General features: G+C 43.3%; 1 long non-coding RNA gene across 3 annotated transcripts in view; it reads left to right on the top strand.

The window, feature by feature from the left end:
• Nucleotides 1–970: 970 nt before the first annotated feature.
• LOC126937987 (uncharacterized) overlaps nt 971–25,438 on the top strand; it is a 28,355-nt gene continuing 3,887 nt past the window's right edge. Inside the window, exons 1-3 of one of the 3 annotated variants that reach the window (XR_007719919.1) lie at nt 971–1,709; nt 21,733–21,828; nt 24,673–24,922. This is a non-coding gene — a long non-coding RNA (uncharacterized LOC126937987). Of the gene's footprint in view, nt 1,710–13,612; nt 14,340–21,732; nt 21,829–24,672; nt 24,923–25,438 lie in introns of those variants that run through there. The other 2 variants (XR_007719917.1, XR_007719918.1) reach the window with 2 other exon arrangements.

The following is a 25,438-nucleotide window of genomic DNA, read 5'->3' on the forward strand; positions in this document are numbered from 1 at the left end:
ACAAAAATTAGCCGGGCGTGGTGGCATGAGCCTGTAATCCCAGCTACTCAGGAGGCTGAGGCAGGAGAATTGCTTGAACCCAAGAGGCAGAGGTTTTAGTGAGCTGAGACTGCGCCACTGCACTCCAGCCTGGGTGACAGAGCAAGGCTCCGTCAAAAAAAAAAAAAAGATGCATACTAAATATATTAGAATAGCATAGCTTCTTATAAGAGATCAGGGGAATGGAAGAGGAGAATAGAGGAGAAAAGGGAATTGATGAATAAATAAAAACAAGGTGGAGCCTGAAAGGACCAACGATGCCCTGCACTAGGAGCACAGAACGGAACCTTCTGGACCCGAGGCCCAGCCTTAGTTATCATCAGCTCATCCTTATCACTCATCAGTTTGAGATGAGGAAATACTGGACTGAGAAACTGTGATATTGTGAAATACGTATTTGGTCTTCAACCCTATTTCCTGGCACATAGCTCCTAAAATTCTTAGACTCTCCCAAGTGTTGCCTTTTTGTATGCTAATGATTGACTGGAGACTGGCAGCCCCTGGATAGCTACAGGATGGGTCTGGTCACCAGAAAGACCCAGGCAGGGGTAGGATTGGGACTTTCAGCTCCACCCCCTGACTTCTGGGGAGGGGAGAGGGACACCTCCCACAAGGTCGAGTCAATCACCAGTGGCCAATGATGTAGTCAATCATGGTCACATAACGAAGCTTCCATAAAAACCCAATGTGACAGGGTGTGGAGAGCCTCCTGATGGCTGAACACATGGAGGTTCTTGGAGGGTGGTGCACTTGGGGAGGGCGTGGAAGTTCTTTGTCTCTTTCCACATGCCTTGCCCTAGGCATCCTTCATCTGCATCTTTTGTAATATTCTTTATTTAAAAAAAAAAAAAAAAAAAAACTGGTGATGGCCAGTCGTGGTGGCTCACACCTGTAATCCCAGCACTTTGGGAGGCCAAAGCAGGCAGATCACTTGAGGTCAGGAGTTCGAGACCAGCATGGCCAAAATGGTGAAACCCCGCCTATACTAAAAATAAAAATAAAAAAATAATAATGGCTGGATGTGGTGCTACCTGCCTGTAATCCCAGCTACTCAGGAGGCTGAGGTGGGAGGATTGTTTGAACCTGGGCGACGGAGGCTCAGTGAGCACAGATCATGCCACTGCCCTCCAGGCTGGGCGACAGAGTGAGACCGCATCTCAAAAACAAACAAATAGAAAACTGGGAACATGTTCTTTGAGTTTTGTGAGCTGCTCTCGAAACTAATCGAGCCCAGAAAGGGAGCCATGGGAACCCCAGTTTGGAACTGATCAGAAGTTCCAGAGTAGAAGGGGGGGCTTAACGGGACGGAGTTCTCAACCTGTGGAATCCGACGCTCTCTGTCTCCAGGAAGATAATGTCAGAATTGAGGTAGAGGACGCCCGGCTGGTGTCTTCTGCAGAACTGATGACTAGCTTGATGTGGAGGGGCGACCCCACACGACTGATCACGGAAGTATCCTGTGTTGATTGCTGTCATAGGAGAGCAGGGGAAACACCGTTTGCGGGCTTTTTGGTTTTGTTTTATTTGGAATTAACAGAGACTCCTACTTTTGAACCGTGCAGCACTGAGCAAATAATTTCTACTCTGTAAGCATCTGTTTCATCGTCTGTCAATGGGAATCAGTGTCGCCTTCGCCACAGAGATTACAACATGAGGTGAAGTGAGACGATGTATGTGAGAGTTATTTCTAAACTACAGGGATTATCTGCAGAGATTTCCTTGTTTTTAAGCTCCTGGGCCAGACTGAAGTCCAACATGTGGTAGTGGGATTGGGGTTTGGGGGTGGGGAGTCTGAAATGAGGAGGAAGGAAGTAGGGACCTACCTCTGTGATCCTGCCCATTGACTGGTCCTTCTGACCTTGCTCAAAATGTCCATCCCCAAGGTGCTCCCACCACAGAGCTGGCTCTGTGCTTCCCACAAACAGGGCAGAATGCCTAGAATAGGGGCCACACACACACAGATAACTTTCAGGGCGCAGCCACATAGCAGATAGGGCAAGGTTGAAAGGTTTATGTCATAGTATAGCTTGTGAATGCAGAGAAAATGGGTGTCTTAGCTGGGTTACGCACAAGTGGACCTTGAGATGAGCTTTTGTGTGCAAGGGATTTATTGAGGAGGGACTCCCTAAGGAAACCAGTCAGGAGACAGAAGGGAAAGGACAGGAAGGGGATGAAACAAAGCAACAGTACAATTTCAGAGTCTGCAACCTGCAGGTGAGATGGCTCCAGGAACCCAGTTTTCCAAAGCAAGTCACAGCAGGGCCTTGAGCCTCAGAACAAAAGCACGCAGAAGCTAAAAGAGGGGGCATCTGACACGATTCGTGTAAAATGTTTAACAGGAGTGGGGACACACCACAAAATTAATGCATTTTCTTTATTTTGACTCAGTTTCATCTGATCTTCATCATGAGCCTCCACCCATCGGTTCAATGGCACAGGGGTGGAAAGGGAGTTAGAAAATTAAGTATTAGTTCTATCTGGTTTAAAGGTTGTAGCATGTTCCCTTAATCTCATCAGTGTCTTTAGTTATTGCTCAGTCTTCTCATAGATACGAATATTCCCTTTCTCAGTTATCCTTCATCCTCCTTGCTCTCTGTCTGAGGCGGTGTCTTGAGAGAAGGGGAGTAGAATGTGGCTCACACAGGTCCTGGGGTGATGCAGAAGGGCTGGGTCTCCGCAGAGGCACCTTCCACTCCTTGCCCTCTGGGGAGGGGCCCTGCCCTGCCTGTTTGCAGGCTGCCTGGATGTCCCCGACCCATGCTCGGTCTGTCAGTTTGGTCCCAGTCTGGGGTCACCCTCTCTGACTTGTCATCATGTCGGCCTGCACTGGCTATAGACACAGGGCCTGTTCTATGCATCCCTTCCATCTTCCCTCCAGCAGTTACAGGTCCATTTTCTGTCCACTCGCTGACCATCAACTTCCCGCTCACCAGTCTGCTGTGGGGAACCCCAGATTGTAGCAAAATATCTGTAACATAAAATTAGCCATTTTAACCATTTTTATGTGTGCAATTTGGTAGCATTCTTAGATCCACAGGGTTATACAACCATCACCACTACCTATTTCTAAAAATTTTCAACTCCCCAAGGAGAAATTCCCCCCGTTACCTCCTTCCCCCCAGCCCCTGGTCACGGCTAATCTACTTTCTGTCTCTATGAGCTTGCCTATTCTTGATGTTTCATATAAAACGAGTCAAAAATTTTTGTATCTGGCTCATTTCACTTATAATGTTTTCACAATTCATCCACGTTGCAGCACGTATCAGAATTTCATTCTTCGTGATATGTCAACTTAAAATGACATATTATTATTATTGTTAATTATTTGAGACAGAGTCTCACTCTGTCACCCAGGCTAGAGTGCAGTGGTGTGATCTGGGCTCACTGTAACCTCCACTTCCCAGGTTCAAGCCCTTCTTCTGCCTCAGCCTCCCAAGTAGCTGGGATTACAGGCATGCTCCACCATGCCTGGCTAATTTTTATATTTTCAGTAGAGACGGGGTTTCACCATGTTGGCCAGGCTGGTCTCAAACTCCTGACCTCAAGTGATCCTCCCACCTCGGCCTCCCAAAGTGCTGGGATTCCAGGCGTGAGCCACGGCACCCGGCCTAAAATTATGTATCCTAAAATTTGGGAAGGAGACTTTCTTATAAAGGCTTATAGCGTGCAAAATGGTCACTCTGCCAGGCTGGGAAGGGTGGCCTCTGGGCTGAAGCTGTTAGCAGGCACTTTGAAGAAGGAGGGGCTGGGGCAGGAGCATCATGCTGAACTGGTTGGTTAAACACACATACCCAACAGGTCACAGGAGGAGCTATGAATATTCATGAGAGGAGTCGCACACCTATGTGATACGCAAACACACGTGCTACATGCGACCCGTGTTCCTTTTGGGGTGGAGACTTAATGTTCAAGTGCATTACAATTAGTCCCTATGTATCAGAAAGTGAAGCAGGGACAGGATGGCACTCATATGTGCAGCCTCTGTAAACTGGCCGGAACCAAGCCATGGCTGGTGGTCTTCTTATCAGGAGAAAGTTACTGAAATTGGTCTCTTGTCCAGTCGCAGCTGTGGTTCTGGCTGGTGGAACGGGAGAGTGGGTGTGGGACGGGGACTTTGGCGGTCATTGCCTGGCTGTCAGCTGTGGATGAGCTGCAAATTGTTTTAATATTGCTTATTTCAAAGCCAGTGCTTGTTTAACTGCTAGAGAAAAAGAAAATAATTTGTGGCAGTTAGAACATAGTTTATTTTTTAAGTGTAGGGGTGAGTGATTTAACCCTTGCCTGGCATGGCTTTAGATCCTACTTATAATTTGGTTTCTTATACCACAAAGAGTCCATTCTGTCAGTCTTATGAGCTCTGTTTTCACACAAATACTGGTCGGTTGTGTTTAAACTGCACAAGGCAGGCGGTGTATACTGAGGCATGGCCAACCTCCCATCCCTTCATGGCAGGGAACTCAGGTTTTAAGGTTTCTTTGGGGTGCCTTTGGCCAAGAGGGGGTCAGTTCAGTTGACTGGGGAGCTTAGGATTTTATTTTTCGTTTACATATGCTTGAATTATATTCCATTGTATGTATATACCATATTTAATTTATCTATGCACCTGTGAGTAGACACAAAGATTGTTGCCATCTTTTGGCTAATGTAAATAATGACGCAGTAAACCTTAATGTTTGAGTCCCTGTGTCTAATTATTTTGGGTATAGACCTAGGAGTGAAACTGCTGGGTCAGATGGTAATTCTGTGTTTAGTTCTTAGAGGAATTGCCAGACTGTTTTTCACAGCATCTGAACGATTTTATATTCCTACCAGCAATGTATGAGGTTCTGATTTCTCCACATTTTTACCAATACTGTTATTTTGGTTATAGCCATTCTAATAGGTGTGAAGTGGTATCTTACTGTAAGTTTTTCTTTTTCTTTTCTTCTTCTGCTTTTTTTTTTTTTTTTTTTTTTTTTTTTGATACAGGGTCTCACTCTGTCAGGTTGGAGTGCAGTGGCACAAATACTGTTCACTGCAGCCTCAACCTCCTGGGTTCCAGCAATCCTTCCACTTCGGCCTCCCCAAGTCCTGGGATTAGAGGTGTGCGCCTCCTCACCTGACCTCATTATAGTATTGATATGCATTTCCACAATGATTAGTGATGTTGAGAATCTATTCATGTGGTCATTGTCCATTTGTATATCTTAGTAGAAATGTCTATTTATGCCCTTTGCACATTTTAAAATTGAGTTGTTTATCTTTTTTGTCAAAGACAGATTTTTAAGAAGGGTGTGAAGACAAGAGACCCTTGTGCTTGGAGTGTGAGCCTTACTGATTTTGTCCTGCTTTCTGGAGAAGGGTAGATGGGGATATATTCATCTCCTGGACTTAATCTCTCTGATGCTCCTATATTCTTCCTTCATTCTCAGTACTTAAAGGAGTGGTACATTTCTTTTATTTTTCCTATAATATATCCTCCCTGTACCATAAGGAATGATAGGTAACTCTAGTTATTACCTAGTCATCACGTTGTACAATAGAACTCTTAAAATTACTCCTCCTAACTGAAATTTTGTAACCTTTGAACAATATCTCCCTATAGTTAATATGTTGTATTCTTGAAAATTGCAAAAAATAGATGTTAAGCGCTCTCACCATAAAATAAATGATATTTATGTGAGATAATGCACGTTAATCAGCTTGATTTAGCCATTCTACATGTATACATATTTCAAAGCAATATGTTACACACGATAAATATGCACAACTTCTATTTGTCAATTAAAAAATACATTTAAAATTTTTAAAAAGATGCTGGGCGCAGTGCCTTGCACCTGTAATCCCTACACTGTGGGAGGCCAAAGTGGGAGGATTGCTTTAGTCCAGGAGGTTAAGGCTGCAGTGCGGTATGGTTTCACCACTGCACTGTGACATGGGCAACCAGAGTAAGACCTTGTCTCTTAAAAAAATGTAAAGAAAGAAAAAACCCAAAAAACTAAATTTATTTGTTTCCCACGGTTTGTGGCATTAAAACAACCAGTAGCCTTAGAGTTACAAGTTGTTCAAGACCTGGTTTTGCAATCCACAAGTTGCTATGGTCTGAATGTTTAAGTCCCCACAAACTTCATGTGTTAAAATCTTTACCTGTGAGGTGATGGTATTAGGGGGTGGAGCCCTTGGGAGGCAATTAGGTCATGAGAGTAGAGCCCTCATGAATGGGAATCAGTGTCCTTATGAAACAGGCCTAAGGCCCGGTGCGGTGGCTCACGCCTGGAATCCCAGCACTTTGGGAGGCCAAGGTGGGCAGATCACAAGGTCAGGAGATCGAGACCATCCTGGCTAACATGGTGAAACCCTGTCTCTACTAAAAACACAAAAATTAGCCGGGCGTTTTGGCGGGTGCCTGTAGTCCCAGCTACTCAGGAGGCTGAGATAGGAGAATGGCAGGAACCCGGGAGGCGGAGCTTGTAGTGAGCCGAGATCGTGCCACCGCACTCCAGTCTGGGCAACAGAGCAAGACTCCGTCTCAAAACAAAAACAAGAAACAGGCCTAAGAGAGAGCCCTTGCCCCTTCCACCATGTGAGGTTAGAGTGAGAAGACAACCATCTATGAGGATGCAGGGCCCTTGACAGATGCAATAAACCTGCTGTTGCCTTGATCTTGGACTTCCTGGCATACAGAACTGTGAGAAATAGATTTCTATTGTTTATAACTACCCCTCCCCCACCAAAAAAGAAGATGATAAATAGATTCAGCTGGGTTTTCCTGTCCTGAACCTAGAGAAGCTACCTCAGTTTTTTGGTTGGGTATTCTTTTGTCATTGAAATCTCCCTCCACTCATTTTAAACAATGTCTCTGACATGTGGAAAGGCAAAAGAGAAAGTCATGTTAATAATTTTTAAAATGTTATTTCCATGATATGTGAAATTGTTACGGGCTCTTCGGGGGTCATTTTTCTGGCCGGAAGCCTCTGTGGCCTGTGGCACCTTTGCCTGAGTTTTGCTTGGGCCTGCTGGGCTCATTTTGCCCACTGAGCCTGGCAGGCGGTGCTCAGCTCACGCTACTGGTCTGGATCCCATGCCTGCCAAGGGCGAGTCAGGCATAGAATGGTGAGGGGTGTGTAAGTGAGCGTGGGATCTGGCCGCTGCAAACAGACATGCCAGCTGCTATAGCGGGTTGGGCAGCTCTGGGTGCCAGCATGGGTGCTGGCTCTCTGCAAGGCTGCAGCCAGACTGGCACTGGGGAACATGGTGGCGCCTGGAAGCTTGGAGACACCAGGGATCACAGGGCCCCAAAGAGGGAGTCACAACCTTGGCTTGGGGAGCTCCTAGGTCTGGGATCCCGGAAGGGCCACAGCAGCCCTTTGTTCCTTCTCTTCCCCCACAGTGTGGTGAGGAAGGAGCATGTCTCGTCCTGTTGGTGTTACAGGCTCTTTTAGTCTTGCCATGTGGTGGGTCCCAAGTTCTTGTCTTGTGACCAGGAAGAATGAGGTATACAGACAAGTGGAGGGTGACCAGGGTGAAGAGGAGCTTTATTGAGTGCTGGAACAGCTCAGAGAAAACCCACGGGGGGCAGCTCCTTTCACAGCCCAGGTGTTCTGATGAGTGTTCAGCTCCTAGTACAGAGAGTAGCTCCTCTCTGCTAGGCAAGTCATCCCAACAAGTGTTCAGTTATCAGCAGCGAGGCTAGTTCCTCTCTGTAGCTGGTCATCCTGTTCTCTGCGTGGCTCTCAGCAGACATGGGGCCCTAGTGGCACCTCTTTGCAGCTGGTCGTCCCAATGTCTGCTGCTCTCAGCAGAGAGGAGGCCCTGGAGTGGGTAGCTCTCCTCTGCAGCTGGTCGTCCCAACATCTCCTCAGCTCTGGCTGAGCCTGGGGCTTTTATGGGCCTCAGAGGGAAGGAAGTACACCCTTGTTGGTCCATGGGTGGCCATGGGTGGCCTGGAAAAGGCATCACAAATTCCCACTCTGGTCCATGGGACTGGCAGCCCGGCCCCCAGCCTTCAGGCCCTTACTGGCCTGAAGGTGGAGCCTCATCAAGGACCCACCCCCTTTTGCAGGGAAGCCTGTCTGCTTCCTGCTGCTGTTCATGGTGCCAAGGGGCACCTGCAGGCCAGCACCAAGCTGCCCTCAGCCCTACCTCAACTTCCCTCCTATGCTTGTTGGCACAGAAAGCCTGGCAGGGGCTGAGGTGGCAGGAGGCTGGCATGTCAGCACTGTCCCAAGGTGTGCACACCTGGCTGGGGTGCAATAGCACCTGGGCATGGCCTCGACTTTGCCCCCAGATTGGAGTCGGTGCCGACAGCAGGGAGAAGCCACACAGCAGGAGCAGGCACTTCCAAGCCTGCAAGGATGGGGCCTTCCCAGGCCCGCAAGAGTGCAGGGATGCCTGGTCCTTGCAGCGGCCCCACGGGGGGTGGGGCTCCTGCCTGCTCCCTGGAGCGGAAGGCCGGGTCTGCAGCTGGGGTTTGGGCGGCTGCAGCTCTGCCCTGGAGGGCAGGCCTCCTGCCTGCTCCAATCCCTGAGAGCACAGGAATGCCTGGGTCTGCAGCTGTGGCCAGGGTGGCTGCAGTGGCACCTGGGGAGCTCCTGCCCCAACACAGAAGGGTGGGGCTCCTGCTTGTCCCTGGCTCCCACCAGCTCTGTGGAGCCTGCAGCCCCGGTCGCATCTCCCTGTTCCAGCCAGTGTGATGACAGTGGTGGCTCCAGATGGCCCACTGCTGCCATCAGTGTAAGTGAAGTAGGCTTGGTCTTAGTGGTGTGTGGAGGGGCAGGTGAAAGGTGGTTAGCCATGAGCTTCATCTATAGCAGTACTTCTCAAATTTTCATATATCCCATATATCCAAATCACCTGAGGATGTTGCTAAAATGCAGATTCTGGCTCAGGAGAGCTTTTAACAAACTCCCAGTCAATGACAATGCTGCTGGTCTGTGGACAATACTTTGATATGCAAGGTCTTAGAGGACAATTTGTACATTAAAAATGTGTAGTAAAAATGCCCTCAAACAGTTCCTGGGCCAAATTTGGGTTTAGCAAGCAGTTTCCACACTTGAAAAATGAGGCGATAATGTTAGGGTATTGCTAGGAGAATTTCTACAGGGTGTCCAGCATAGGGGTCTCAAACTCAAATACTTCCAGGGCCAGACTAGGGCTGGGTGAAGACCATGAAGCTGGAGAGCCTCTGCCTGCCTGCAGGGGGCACTGCCACAGAACTCTAGCTCATGGTTGCCAGGCAGAAATGCTGGCACAGGGTGCCCATATTAGCCAATTTTTTAAGATAAGTGAAATCAAAGGATTTTATGTGAAATTCTCTGATTTCTAAATGTTTTTAATTTTTTTCTCAAACACTCTTCAAGCTAAACAAAACAAGTCCGTTGGCTAGATGCAGACTGCAGGTGTTTGCTTACTCTCTCTGGTCCAGTATTTTGCTAGGCCCTTGATAGATATAAAAGAAGAGGATGTGGGTTCAGCTCTCAAGATGGGCATAGCTTTGTTGGGAGCTAAGATATTTGGATAGGAAATAGCCAGGGAGCAATTCAAAGGCATGTGTCTGTAAGTGAGAAAAAAGAAATCCAGGCCATCTAAAGGAGCTGTGAAATAAAGCCAGGATGACTTCAGATACTATCCCGTAGCTGAATCTTGTGATGTGTGGAAGTGCCCTATGTTTGGGAAGTATCCTGTTTACTTCATCTTCTTGGTTAATTAGTGCTGATAAACAGTGTAGTTATTTCTGCTCAGTACCGACTTTGATAGTTAAGCAGGTAATAGTTATTTGATACAAATCTGTTCAAATAAATAAATTAATCTGCAAACATTAGTGGAATCTGTCATTAAACACCATAAGAAACAGAGAGTCTTTGAAGAAAGAAAGTAGATTTCCTAAAAGTCGTATGAAATAAATTACCTTCAATACGATGGAAACAATATACAGAGCATTATGCATCATTATCTGAAAATGGAGTCATGAAAATGTATTTAAATAAATAAATGGGATGTGGTAAGCTGAACAATAGTTCCCCAAAGTTATCCACGTCATAGTCCCCGGAGTTGGTGAATTTGTTACCTTACATGGTAAAAGGGACATTGTAGATGTGATGGAGATAAGGATCTTGAGATGGAGAGACTATCCTGGAATTTCTGGGTGGGCCCAATACATTCACAAGGGAGAAGCAGTGTGGTCAGAGAGGGAGACGCTGGAGGATGGGGCCAGGGCCAAGGAATGCAGGCAGCCGCCAGAACTAAGAAAGGTGAGGAAACAGATTCTTGCCTAGGACCTCCAGGAAGAACAAACCCCCACTGACACCTTGATTTCAGTCCACTGAAACTGACCTGAGAATTCTAACCTCCAGAAGTATAAAATAATAAATTTATGTGGTTTTAAAGACTAAATTACAACATAATGGGGTTGGTTTGTTACCAACCCATAAAGCGATGGGTGATTTGTTGCAGCAGCAATAGGGAACTAACACAGATGGTAAACACACTTAAGGCGGGAATCATGAAAACGCTTCTAAAGTTTTGAGAGTTTCCAATATAAACAAAAGGAAGTTTTTGTTTGTTTGTTTGTTTTTAGATGGAGTCTGACTCTGTCACCTAGGCTGGAGTGCAGTGGTGCGATCTCAGCTAACTGCAACCTCTGCCTCCCGTGTTCAAGCAATTCTCCTGCCTCAGCCTCCTGAGTAGCTAGGATTACAGGCATGCACCAACATGCCCAGCTAATTTTTGTATTTTTAGTAGAGATGGGGTTTCACCACGTTGGCCAGGCTGGTCTGGAACTCCTGACCTCATGATCCCCCCACCTTGGCCTCCCAAAGTGCTGGAATTACAGGTGTGAGCCACCACGCCCAGCCCAAGGAAGTTGTTTTCTATTAAAGCTATTCTGTCACTTGCTGTCCTGAAATTTTTAGTAAACAGATTTCTTCTTCTTTTTTTTTTTCGACACGAAGTCTCACTCTTGTCCCCCAGGCTGGAGTGCAACGGCGGGATCTTGGCTCACTGCAACCTCCACCTCCTGGGTTCAAGCGATTCTCCTGCCTCAGTCTCCTGAGTAGCTGGGATTACAAGCGCCTGACACCACACCTGGCTAATTTTTGTATTTTTAGTAGAGATGGGGTTCCACCATGTTGGGCAGGCTGGTCTTGAACTCCTGATCTCAGGTGAGTCGCCTGCCTCGGCCTCCCAAAGTGCTAGGATTACAGACATGAGCCACCACGCCCGGCCTAGTAAACAGGTTTCTTCTAATACATTGACTTTATTGACATGTGCAAAATGACAGTGACACTTTTATTACATTTACATGTGGTGAAATTATGTCAGAGAAATAATATCAAATGAGATAATAAGCATAAAGTGCCTGACACATAGTAGGTGCTTATTAAATGTTAATTTCTTTCACTTGTCCTTATAGATCATAGAGTTTAAGGTATGCAAGTAAATATATATGCATGTTGATATTATGTTTGAAGTTTGTTCCTTTAACGTGTAACACTTATTTTATTGTATGACTTGGGTGTACTAAAACCTTAATTTAGCACATTAATATTATACATAAAATAATGAAACTAGGCTTAGAAAACATTAGGCAATTAAAGAGTCAATCTGAAACAGATGCAAGAGTGGGACGAAATTTACTTATTTTTGACTTAACGGTTGCCAGAATTAATGGAATCACAAATGTGCATACCTTCCTTTTCAATTTGAATTTTTAAGTGCTTATTGTTAGCAGTTAATATTAATTTCATGCTAAATGAATCACTATGAAATATGAGGGAAACTATTTTTAAGACGTGCTCATTTAAAAATGTAACTTACTACTTTCTGCAGGCAATAAAAATGTGTTACATTAGTTACAACACATCATAGTTCGTGGGAGGCATGCACTGAGTAAGAATGCATTTTTTACTGAACTAAAGAATTGGACTAAAACTGGCTTAAGGTTCTTTTGAAACTGTGTGTCATTGCTCAATGGAAAAATGACAGATTTTTATTTTCTGGGAATTCTGTTAGATTGCACAAGGATAGTTTTTTTCCTCCATTCCACAATATTCACGGAATTTTAGTAAGTAGGCAAGAGAGTTTACTCTTCTTGCCTCCTGGTCTGGTTTAGGTCCTCCCACAGCCTCTTTTTCAGAATGAAACTTGCTACTTTCTTGGGCTTACTCATTTTGACAACTATATATCTATTGATTTATGCTGCAGGAAAAGCAGACTTCAATAAATTAAAGGAAAATTCCCTTCACTCCGCTAAGCTTCACAAGGGCATAGAACATGCTTTTTTCCTTTTTTTTTTTTTTTCATCTCGTTAACCCCAGACCCTACTATAGTGCTTTGGCTGAGTTCTGCTGCCAGCCACAGAGACCTGAAATAACAGTAATTTAACCAAAATAGAAATTTGTCTTTATTATGTGAAAGAAAAATCTTGGTGAGAGGTGAAGTCAGCTGGACTTCCTGGGTTGAGCGGGAATTTGGAGAACTTTTCTGTCCTACAAGAAGATTGTAAAATGCACCAATCCGCACTCTGTAGCTAGGCTTGTAAAACTCACCAATCAGCACTCTGTGGCTAGCAAGAGGACTGTGAAATGCACTGTGCTCTGAAATCGGTGCTCTGTGAAATGCACCAATCAGTGCTCTGTAAAATGCACCAATCAGTGCTCTGTAAAACGCACCAATCAGTGCTCTTTAAAACGCACCAATCAGCGCTCTGTAAAACACACCAATCGGTGCTCTTTAAAACGCACCAATCAGCGCTCTGTAAAACGCACCAATCAGCGCTCTTTAAAACGCACCAATCAGCGCTCTGTAAAATGCACCAATCAGCAGGATCGTAGAAGTGGCCAATTGTGGGGAGGATTGAAAAAAGAGCACTCTCATAGGACAGAAACAGAACATGGGAGGGGACAAATAAGGGAATAAAAACTGGCCACCACCCCCCTCCCGCCCCCCTAGCCCCCGCCCCCCGCCCCCGGCCAGCAGCGGCAACCCGTTGGGGTCGTTTTGCTGTTTCCAATAAACCTGGCTGCTGCTCCCTCTTTGGGTCCGTGCCCTCTTCCAGAACTGTCACATTCACCGTGAAGGGCTGCGGCTCCATTCTTGAAGTCAGTGAGCCCACGAACCCAACAGCAGGAGGAGACCCAGTGGAAGGAACCAACTCTGGAAACATTGGGGTCCCAAATCACTAAGCTAAAGTGGAAGGTCAAGCTGGGAACTGCTTAGAACAAACCTGCTTCTCATGCTATATAAAGCCGCCGCTCTGCTCAGGGAGGTAAATGCCTATCTGCTTGCCTCCTTTGGCAGGACAATCAGAAACTCGACAGAATGCACGTGGCCAGACACGGTGGCTCACGCTGGTCATCTTGGCACTGTGGGAGGCAGAGTGAGCGATCACTTGTAATCGCGAGTTCAAGACCAGCCCAGCCACAGCCAACGTGGTGAAACCCCACTCCACCAAAAACGCAAAAATTAGCCGGGTGTCGTAGTGGGCGCCTGTAATCCCAGTTCCTTGGGAAGCTGAGGCAGGAGAGTGACTTGAACCTGGGGGATGAGGTTGCAGTGAGCCAAGATTGCACCACTGCACTCCAGCCTCAGTGAGGAAGTGAGATGCCATCTCAGAAAATAAAAAAAAAAAAAGCACTCATTTGTCTCTTATCTACCTATGACCTGGAAGACCCCTGCCTGCTTCGAGTTGTCCCACCTTTTTCTGGACCAAACCAATATTCATTTCACATAGGTGGATTAATGTCTCATGTCTCCCTAAAATGTATGAAACCACACCGTGCTCTGACCAGCTCAGGCACCAGTCGTCAGGACCTCCTGAGGCTGTGTCATGGGTGCGTGTCCTCAACCCTGGCAAAATAAACTTTCTAAATTAACTGAGACTTGTCTCAGATATTTGGGGTTCACATTTTGGTAACCACAGAGGGATTCTGAATGGAGATGCCCGTGACGTTTGACAAATCTCCCATTGGGGCTTGGGACCAGCATGAGCCAAATTTATGGTTCAAACCAATAGGACAATTTGCTGAGGTCTGGGGGCACCCACCTCCAGAGAATCCCTGGTGTCCCGAAATTTGGTTGTGATGTAAAGTTTATTTTTATTTTGCTATACAACTCTCTCTCTTTTTTTTTTTTTTTTTTTTTTTTTAAGAGTCTTAACTTGCTTCCAACAAGGAAGGCAAGATGTACTGCTCCCATGCTGACGGAAGGCAGGTCACTCCTTTATGAAGTTTGAGCGCACTCTCAGGAGGGAAGAAGAATTTGGGTTTTCTTTCCCTGCTTCTAGGACGGTTGAAAGCAGTCTTCAGCCTGAGACCTATCTCCAGGTCGGTATCTGAAGTGGGGTTTTGGCTTGGCTAAAGCTCAGCAACCAGCTGGCCTTAATTTCTCCTGACCGTTAGAGTGCTCAGTGATTGTATTGTTGGGTTTGTTGTTGTTTGTTCCGGTTTTTCTCCCATCAGATTTGACCAACTCTACGTGACTGGTCAAATCCGAGTGAGAATTCCAAATTATGGGTAACAAACCCTCTCTAATTTGGCTAAAATTCCTTGCAGCTGCAAAAGAGGGAGGCGGGGGAAGCAAAAATCCATGCTTGTGTTTGCTTTCTGCCTTAATACAAAAACAAATTTCTTTTGTTTACTTTTCTTCCAACCTGGACTTCCTTCCCCCTTTGCCATCTGCAGTACCAAAAAAAAAAAAAAAAAAAAAAAAAAACATTCTAGAAAAGGCTTCTAATGACTGGAACCTCTTTAAAGAATTCAGAACAAAGGTGTCACTCAGCCCTTTTGGGCTGTTCTATTTTCTTTGTGGACTTTCAAGAGTCATGGGCAGATTCTTCTTAGGTCTAGAGTGCTGTTTTCCTCTATTGCATGGCCTGGCCTCTTTCGCTTTGGGGGTACCAGAGATGACCTTGTACTGTGAGAGGATTTGCCCTTGGCGTGTGTAATGGCGGACAAGAGCTACAAAATAGGGGTGGCTGAACACAGTTTACAGGAAGTGGTCTTAGCTGTTGTTTTTTATTTCTCTCCTAGAAAGATGTTTAAGGATCCTAATTCTAGTTAGGAGATGCATTCTAAAGGGTCTTCTCTATTGCCTTTTCTCCCGAAATTAATCTTGATTCAGTTCGTCTGTATGCATTTGCGTGAGGAACTGAACTGTTGTTTTCATAGGTAAATGAGAGATTGAGTTTTCTTCAGTACCAAAGAGAAAGAGCATTTGCTTCTCCCAGCTGAAAGGTGCCCCTAGGTGATGGAGGGGGAGGGGCTCATGTGCAGTGGCCCTACAGGGAAATCCCCAACAAAAATTAATTTTAAAAAAAGGCCTGCCCAGGAAGCACATATAAGGGCTGATCATTCAGCATTTTGATCCCTCTCAGAGGCCAGGGATGTCTGGAGAGAGAAAACAAGACACGTGAAAGGGTGGAAATAACTCTGTGGTGACACACTGTGGAGTCCTGCCCACAAGCAGCACATATCAATCCACCACGCAAAAACCTAGGCCACAGCTCACAGCTCGGTTCCTCCTTTTAAGAAAAGAAGTGGGAAACCATAATCTAAGAATGAGGAGAAAACAAGGAGAATGACCCCCTTTCGAGCACTTTGTAGATTTATAGCACCCCTACTTGCCATAGTCTATGTAAAATGGAACTAATATGGTCTTTATGCACAATTACTTTAAGGAAAAAGAGCCCTATGGTTGATCTGCAAGCTGTAGAGTTCCTAAGTTCTTTCTTCATCTATTTTCTCTTCTTTTTTCCTCTATTTTCTTTTCTTTTTTTCTCTATTTTCTTTACTTTTTTTTTGAGACAGAGTCTCGCTCTCTTGCCCAGGCTGGAGTGCAGTGGCGTGATCTCAGCTCACTGCAAGCTCTGCCTCCCCGGGTTCACACCATTCTCCTGCCACAGCCTCTCGATTAGCTGGGACTACAGGCACCTGCCACCACGCCTGGCTAATTTTTTGTATTTTTTAGTAGAGACGGGGGTTTCACTGTGTTAGCCAGGATGGTCTCTATCTCCTGACCTCATGATCCACCTGCCTCGGCCTCCCAAAGTGCTGGGATTATAGGCATGAGCAACTGTGCCCGGTTATTTTATTTTCTGCCTGCTTTAAATCTGCTGTTATTTTTCTATGATAAAAACCACTGTTTGAATCCAACAGGTTTTTTGTTTGCAAGCCAGTGAATTTGTATTTATCTCACGGCTAAAAGTTCTGAAGTAAAAGCTATAGGGTGTATGTGTGTGTGTGTGTGTGTGTATTTAAAAGATATTTATAATTTCATGTTTAATTGGCAATTAAATCAAATTTCCCTCTAGCACACCAGACTTTTTCTCTTTGTACCATATGATGTAAATCTTGCTATTTGATTTTCACCTGAGTTGGTTCCTTTAATATGCAAATTTAAGGCTACTTAGCTGACAACTGGCTAGGGTAGTGAAAACAGGTTATCAAGAATTTGAAGGTTGGGCGCAGTGGCTCATGCCTATAATCCCAGCACTTTCGGAGGCCAAGGTGGGCGGATCACCTGAGGTCAGGAGTTTGAGACCAGGCAGGCTAACATGGCGAAACCCCATTTCTACTAAAAATGCAAAAATTAGCCAGGCATCATGGTGCACACCTGTAATCCCAGCTACTCGAGAGGCTGAGGCAGGAGAATCGCTTGATCCTGGGAGGCAGAGGTTGAAGTGGGCTGAGATTGTGCCACTGTACTTCAGCCTGAGTGACACAGCGAGACTCTGTCTAAAAAAAAAAAAAAAAAAAGGAAAAAAAGAAAGAAAAGAAAAAAGAATTTGGAAGTCTAAGATAGGAAAAGAAAAAGCTCTTATGAATCTATGAGATGTATTTCTATCGACATGCCTAACACATCTATGTATTTATGTGTTGTGTACACAGTGTTTCACTACTGAAAATATATAAAGGAACTCCAATTAATTGGCTTAAGAAAATAAAGGTGGTTGAACCAAATATTTTATCAGGAAAAAAGAAGACTAGTCAAATGCTTTTTCAAGTTTACATAAATTAAGTAAAATCTTTTAATAAATAAACTAGCTTTGAAATTATTGGTGGGCCGGGTGCGGTGGCTCAAGCCTGTAATCCCAGCACTTTCAGAGGCCGAGACGGGCGGATCACGAGGGCAGGAGATCGAGACCATCCTGGCTAACACGGTGAAACCCCGCCTCTACTAAAAAATACAAAAAACTAGCCGGGCAAGGTGGCGCGCGCCTGTAGTCCCAGCTGCTCGGGAGGCTGAGGCAGGAGAATGGCGTAAACCCGGGGGGCGGAGCTTGCAGTGAGCTGAGATCCGGCCACTGCACTCCAGCCTGGGCGACAGAGCGAGACTCCGTCTCTAAAAAAAAAAAAAAAAAAAAAAAAAAAAAAAAGAAATTATTGGTGAAGTAATGTTAGAAATGGGAATTGCCAGTATATATTTTTGTTTACATTTGTTAATCAAGCAATTTCATGCTTATCTCTGCCAAATCCTATAGGGTGTCAAAATTTGGCATAGGGGCTACAAAATTACAGACCCAGCCCCAGCCCAAGACAGAATGATCTTTGCTTATGTAATTTTTTTTTTTTTAGACAAAGTCTTTCTCTGTTGCCCAGTTTGGAGTGCAGTGGTGTGATCTCAGCTCACTACAACCTCCACTTTCCAGGCTCAAGTGATTCTCCTGCCTCAGCCTCCCAGGTAGCTGGGATTACAGGCACCAGTCACCACACCCAGCTAATTTTTGTATTTTTAGTAGAGATGGGGTTTCACCATGTTGGCCAGGCTGGTCTTGAACTCCTGACTTCCAGTGATCCGCCTACCTCAGCCTCCAAAAGTGCTGGGATTACAGGCATGAGCCACTGCACCTGGCTGTAAGTTTAATAAATAAGACATAGATATAGGTTTAATGAAAATAGCTACATCTTAAATTTAGTAAGATTACCATAACTTCTAATCTTGTGACTTTAGGCAGTCTAGTCCACAAGCAGTAAGGTTTGTTTTGGGAAAGGACTGTTATCATCTTTGTTTCAAAGCTAAACTGTAAACTAAGTTCCTCCCAAAGTTAGCTCAGCCTATATCCAGGAATAAACATGAACAGCTTGGAAGTTAGAAGCAAGATGGAGTCAGTTAGGTCAGATTTTTTCACTATGTTAGTTATAATTTTGCAATGGCAGTTCCATAACTTTAAATGAAGACTATTGTAGTTTTCATAAATAATCTAGGTAAATGATTAAAATACAATAATTAACCAAATGTAATGGGATAAATACTTGTAGACAAACTCATCATAATTTAGAATCTAAAATTATATTAAATTAAATAATAGATATTTCATTATTTGGGTATTTTCCAATAAAACTATATTATAGGAAAACATTATTTCAAAAAAGTGTGTCCTTTTTAAAAAGGTGAACAATTTTTGTCTAATTCAAACCTTATATAAATGGTACATATAAAACAAGGTAAAAGGAGCCAGGAAATAAGAGAGAGGTAATGCAGGTTGTAAAAATAAAGAGGGTTTTTTTTTGGTAAGAAGCTTGAAGATAAATAATTTTATATGAGAAAGAATCTTGTATGGTAAATTTAGTCCTAAAATAAAATGACTGGTTGTTTAACAAAGAGGGATGTTCAAGACAAACCAGAAAGTCTAAGCATGTCATGAATAGTCTGTGTAAGTCACAATAAGAGGATTTATATTAAAAAACCCAAAACTTTTATATGATCAAATTGTCTATTAATTAAAGGGAAATTGCAGTGTTCTTTCTAGAGATTGGGCTTGATGTAAAAAAAAAACAAAAAAAAAACCAAAAAACCACTTATACACTAAACAGTTGGTTAGAACAATGGATTTTTTTTTTCCTCAGGAGTCTCACTGTGTTGCCAGGCTGGAGTGCAGTGGCACAATCTCAGCTCACTGCAACCTCCACCTTCTGGGTTCAAGCGATTCTCCTGCCTCAGCCTCCCAAGTAGCTGGGACTATAGGCACGCACCACCACGCCCAGCTAGTTTTTGTATTTTTAGTAGAGACAGGGTTTCTCCATATTGGCCACAATAGTCTTGATCTCTTGACCTTGTGATCTGCCCACCTTGGCCTCCCAGAGTGCTGGGATTATAGGCATGCACCACCATGCCCGGTCAGAACAATGAAATTTTCTTTTTTTTTCTTTTTTTTTTTTTTTTTTGAGATGGAGTCTTGCTCTGCTGCCCAGGCTGGGGTGCAGTGGCCGGATCTCAGCTCACTGCAAGCTCCGCCTCCCAGGTTTACGCCATTCTCCTGCCTCAGCCTCCCGAGTAGCTGGGACTACAGGCGCCCGCCACCTCACCTGGCTACTTTTTTGTATTTTTTAGTAGAGACGGGGTTTCACCGTGTTAGCCAGGATGGTCTCGATCTCCTGACCTCGTGATCCGCCCGTCTCGGCCTCCCAAAGTGCTGGGATTACAGGCTTGAGCCACCGCGCCCGGCCAGAACAATGAAATTTTCTTGAGGGGTTGACTTACTTTTAATAAATTACAAGAGATTTTTTTTTCTTTTTTTTTTTTGAGACAGAGTCTTGCTCGTCGCTCAGGCTGGAGTGCAGTGGCATGATCTTGGCTCACTGCAATCTCCACCTCCCAGATTCAAGTAATTTTCCTGCCTCAGCCTCTCGAGTAGCTGCGATCACAGGCACGTACCACCATGCCCGGCATATTTTTTGTATTTTTAGTAGAGAGGGGTTTCACCATGCTAGCCAGGCTGGTCTCAAACTCCTGATCTCATGATCCACCCGTGTTGGCCTCCCAAAGTGCTGGGATTACAGGTGTGAATCACTGCGCCCAGCCTAGAGATGTTAATTTTTTTTTTAACCTGATTTTCAACTTTTATTGCACCTTGCCATTTTTGGTTTTCTCTCCTCTTTGAAACGTTGAGATATAGTAACACTCTCCAACTCATCTTTCAAGTAATATAAGGTTTTTTTCCTCAAGTTCTGTTTGTTGTGGCCTGATGCTAACAATATTTTCTTAAAGGTGTAAGGGAAATGTTTTCTTCCAACATAATATTCTGTGCAGTGCAGAAGCTCTTCTCTTTTGCCTTTTAGGAACTGGCCTAATAGGTTTTATGGTTTATTGAAACAATTCCTATGCCATTATTGTTAAGTTTTTGGTTTCCTTAGGAAAAAAAAAGAGATTAAAATGTATTTTTTTAAATTAAGGTTATTACATCCTTGTATCTTTCTGTATGGGCTTTTAAAATCCTTTTGACATTGAGTTACAGGGCTTCCAGTACTGGGTCTAAAAGGACACCAAATCCTGCTAAATCTTAAACTCTGACAGCAATTAAAGCCTCATCTTCAGGCCTCATAGAAAATATCTATCAAAACAAACTGCATTCCTGAGACACAGGGTCAGAAATTAAAGCTATTCCACAACTCAAGGATCGGGGACTATTGCAGAAGATGTGGGTGTGTGAGAGGGTAAGGGCCAATTTTGAGAGAGAAGATAAGGTCAGTTTTTCTGTAAATTAACCATTAATGTTAAAGGCACTCTGATGCAAGACCATCATATGCACCACTCTGTCAGATTAACAAGGTTTTCTTGAAGCATTAACCACCTCCTTAATAAAGGTTATGAAGGTTATAAAAGGCTTATTATGTAGGTTATATCTTATGGCCAAGATAAAAATCTTATAGATTGTTCATAAAATTTTGAAAAAAATTTAGTTGGCTTCATGCTGTTTTTATTAGGACTTATTGTTTGAAAAATTAAGTCTCCTCTCTCAAAGAATGAAGGTTTTCACCTTTTTTGGAAATTCTTGAGTTGTCACTTTGGTCAAATGAATGACTTATTTTACAGTGATGTGTGATATCAAGTGTTTTAAACCTTTGATATTTGACAAACTTTCTAAAATCAAATGATAAATGTCTTTTTCTGATCTAATCCCTAAAGTCCAAAAATGACATAATTTGGCTTATTGGTATAAAAATTATACAGGAAACACTGTCAAATGTGAAATGGTGTTTAGTTTTCTTTGGGCTGTATTTGTATAATTATGTTATTGGTATGTGTTCCAAAATTAGGGGAAACGCCTATGATTCTGATATGTCTTACTGTACATTATCAGTAATAATTATAATTGTTAAGTTAGATTATTATGTGCCACAGAGGTAACAAATTTCCTTGTCAACTGTGTCTTTGACTATGGCTGCCCTAAAACTTTTTGTCATCCTCAGACAATTTTCTCATTTTGGTCCTCTTTAGAAGGTGGCTTTATAATCAGCTATAAAACTCTAACAGGTGCTCTTGAATATAAGTTTCTGATAACTTTGGAAATTGTGACATCAGAATAGGAGAAAAACTTTTGGGATTCATGGAGAACTGAAATGTTTATGAATATCAAGCAGAACAGAAATTAACTACATGGATTGAACTAATAGAAAACTAAAGTAATCTTTTTGACTTTTTGCTTACAACATTTCTCATCCTTTGTTTTGTTTCTTTAGAGTCAGAGAAACTTTTTTTGAGCTATTAACAGCTTTTAACAATTTAGTACACTTCTGTGAACAAAATTTAGAACATATTTGTTTCTGTCTACCTGATTTCTCCAGAATTTGGAAACCATTTGTGAATATTCTTAACTTATGGCAATATAGTTATTTGCATAAGTGCAATAAGAATATGTCTTCATTTATAACAGAACACAATTGGTGAAACTGGTTATTTTACCTAGGCTTTGACTGGAATGATGTGCTTTCCTTTAAGGAATCAAACTTGACTTATGGAGCCAATAAAAGCCCCTTGGGAAAACAGGCCTCATACCTTGTCTACACAGCCCCTGTACAGGGTTCGTGACCTGTGGTAAGTAAATAATGTAACTTTCTGACAGGCCCAGGAGCCCCAAGTTTATCTTGGAACCTTAGAAGTAGAGAAATTCACCAACTCATAGGTATTTGATGGTACAAATCCATGGCTGGGCTTTAAAAAAGTCTTATCTGAGATTCCTTCTATGGAACAAAGTTCCATCAAAGGCAATTTAAAAGGCTATGTAAACAAATAATTATTCTTGCTCCACTATATACAAATTGTCATTTCAAGTGTAATAAAGCAAATCAGTCCTACCATGATTTGGCTGTAGTAAAAATGGGAAACTGGAGAGAGAAAAATTATGTTTCAAAAACTATAGCACACCTGTTGTTACATTTGAGTCTTGCCTAATGCTTTCCAATTTTTATTATTTTCTATAGTTTGGGCCGAATTCTAATTTTCCTTGGCTATAAGTCTTCAAAATCATGTTTTCATTTTTTCCTTCTTTTACCCCCCATTTTTCCTAATTTGGAGTCACTGAAAATTAAGCTGCACTTTTGTAAAGCCCTGCAAACTGAAGCTAGACAACTTAAACTTCAGAAGAAAATAACAGCAACCTATTTACATACATAATCCACTTTCATGCCTACCTACTGATGTATGCACTTCAGAATCATATGGCCTGTACCCATTTTCCAAGCTTGTTCTTTTGTTTGTTGTTGTTTTCTTCCCTTTCCTCCCGCTATTTTCTCTTCATAAAACATAACATTTCACAACCTGGTAAAAATGAACTTTCCTAATAACTCGGGACCTACCCATTGAGGAATAAACCATGCTAGCCATCAGAGATCAGACAAAAGTTGAGACCAGAGACTCATTTTCTTCTAAAATTACTTCTACTAAATATTTCTAAAAAGAAAAGGGGGGAAATATGGAAGGAAAATAAATCTGGGGGCCCCAAGATCACTAAGGTAAAGGGAAAAGTCAAACTGGGAACTGCTTAGGGTAAACTTGCCTCCCATTCTATTCAAAGTCACCCCTCTGCTCACCGAAATAAATGTATATCTGATTGCCTCCTTTGGAGAGGGTCAACAGAAACTCAAAAGAATGCACCCATTTGTCTCTTATCTACCTATGACCTGGAAGCCCCCTCCCCACTTCAAGTTGTCCCACCTTTGCTTTGAGTCATCCTGCCTTTCCTGGACCAAAACAATATTTATCTTACATATGTTTACTGCTGTCTCATGTCTTCCTAAAATGTATAAAACCAAACTGTGTTCTGATCACGTTGGGCACATGTCATCAGGACCTCTGAGCCTGTGTTATGGGTGTGCGTCCTCAACCTTGGCAAAATAAACTTTCTTTTTTTTTTTTTGAGATGGAGTCTTGCTTTGTCACCCAGGCTGGAGTGCAGTGGCACGATCTCGGCTCACTGCAAGCTCTGCCTCCTGGGTTCACGCCATTCTCCTGCCTCAGCCTCCCCAGTAGCTGGGACTACAGGTGCCGCCACCTCGCCTGGCTAGTTTTTTGTATTTTTAGTAGAGGTGGGGTTTCACTGTGTTAGTCACCATGGTCTCGATCTCCTGACCTCGTGATCCGCCCGCCTCGGCCTCCCAAAGTGTTGGGATTACAGGCGTGAGCCACTGTGCCCTGCTGGCAAAATAAACTTTCTAAATTAACTGAGACCTGTCGCAGATATTTGAGGTTTTTGCAATTATAAAGTCCAGAGTTAGGCAAGCCAGGTAACTCTCATGATTACTGGGGACCCAGGGTCCTCCTTTTTTTTTCTTTTTTCTTTTTCTTGTTTTCTTTCTTTTTTTTTTTTTTTTTTTTTTTTTTTTTTTTTTTTTTTTTTTTTGAGACAGCGTTTCACTCTTGTTGCCCAGGCTGGAGTGCAATGGCGCGATCTCGCCTCACTGTAACCTCCGCCCCCCAGGTTCAAGTGATTCTCCTGCCTCAGCCTCCCAAGTACCTGGGATTACAGACATGCGCCACCATGCCTGGTTAATTTTGTATTTTTTTTAGTAGAGATGGGGTTTCTCCATGGTAGTCAGGCTGGTCTCAAACTTCTGACCTCAGATAATCCACCTGCCTTAGCCTCCCAAAGTGCTGGGATTACAGGCATGAGCCACTGTGCCCAGCCCTTTTTTTTTTTTTTTTCTCTGCCATCCTCATTCCATGACTATCATCTTTAAGAGTTGTTTACAGTCCAGGATGACTGGAACTTAAGCCCTTCAGCCCTTATTCTAACTAGGAAGCAGGAGAGAGGGGAAGAAGGCTAAATATCTCCTGGCCTCTGGTCTTTCCACCTTTTCTCTCTCACTGGCGACAGCTGAGTTGCTGGCCACCCCTAGTCAGAATGGAGTCTGGGGAAGGTGGTCCCTTTTATTGGGCACATTGCCATGCTAAATAAAAGCAGTTTTCTGATACTAACAAGGGGAGGAAGTGGTAAAATGAGATGAATAAAAACAATGTAATGAGTTTTTCATGAAATAAAACTTATTCAATTTAGAAGACTGCTCTTTGAGACTTTTTTCCTTCATCTTAAAGTTAAAAATACATTTCTTAAAAAATGAAATTATAATTATGGCAGACTTTTTTCTCCTAAGGTCTTTACTTGACCAAATAAAAAGTTGTTAACTCTGTTAACTTCTAATATTATGGACATTTTACTGGCCCCCTCCACTCCAAATCCAAAATTCTAGACAACTCCTGCTTTCTTTTAACTCTAAAATACTTAGATCTGTGTCTTTCATACAGCCTAGCTTTGTGCTTTATGCTTGGTAGTGATTGTGTGCAGAACATGCCACTCCTAAATATGGCATACTGACATTTGAAAACATGGCAGAAGCTGGAAGGTCACTCTCACCTTCTCTCCTCTCCTTTCTCCTGATGCAGGTCATAAAACCTTGGAATGATTTTCTGAACTTTCCATGAAGCAGGTCCTAAGACCCTCATGTAAGAAGTGCTGCCTATATCCACAGTACTGTATCCACCGGAAAGGTACTTTCTTATCTCTGAAGACTGAAGGGTTACAGAGAAAAATCTGAACAAATAAACCTTGCTAAATTCTCCCCCAGTTTATTCCCATCTTTGTTCAACTATATCTCCCCACAACTGTCACTCTTCATGAAACCCAGCATAGAAACACACAAGTTTAACAGCTGCTCTGGGTCTTCCTTTCCTTAGGAAGGCTCCTATGTCATGGGAAACTTACATGCAACATCTATGCTTTGCTCTTGTTAATCTGTCTTTTATCATGGAGGCCTCAGCCATGAACCTAGGATGGGTACGGAAAAGCTATTTTTTGTCCCCTATAGTAATCTCGCATTAGGTGTCTATTGATTAATTTATCAATTAAATTAGGCTCAGTCAAAGTGCTGATGCCCAGTGACACAATGAAGAGCTGCCACCTCCAGGTTCTTAGTCAGGGCTTGCTTTGCAGTGAGGGAGAGAAACTCACTGAAGTCAGCATAGGTAAAGGGGTGATTGTTGCAAGGATATGGGGGAATCTTGTGGACCACTAAGAACAGAAAAAAAATATAGTCAGTTTACCTTAAAATTGGGCTTAAAAATAAAAAATAAGGAATGGAAGCTCCCCTCTCTCTCACAGAATAAATAATAGCCTTTCAACCTCATTTTGCTTTTCTCTGCCAGCCAACTT

This window comes from Macaca thibetana, chromosome 15 (assembly GCF_024542745.1).
Source record: "Macaca thibetana thibetana isolate TM-01 chromosome 15, ASM2454274v1, whole genome shotgun sequence".
Classification (NCBI taxonomy): domain Eukaryota; kingdom Metazoa; phylum Chordata; class Mammalia; order Primates; family Cercopithecidae; genus Macaca; species Macaca thibetana.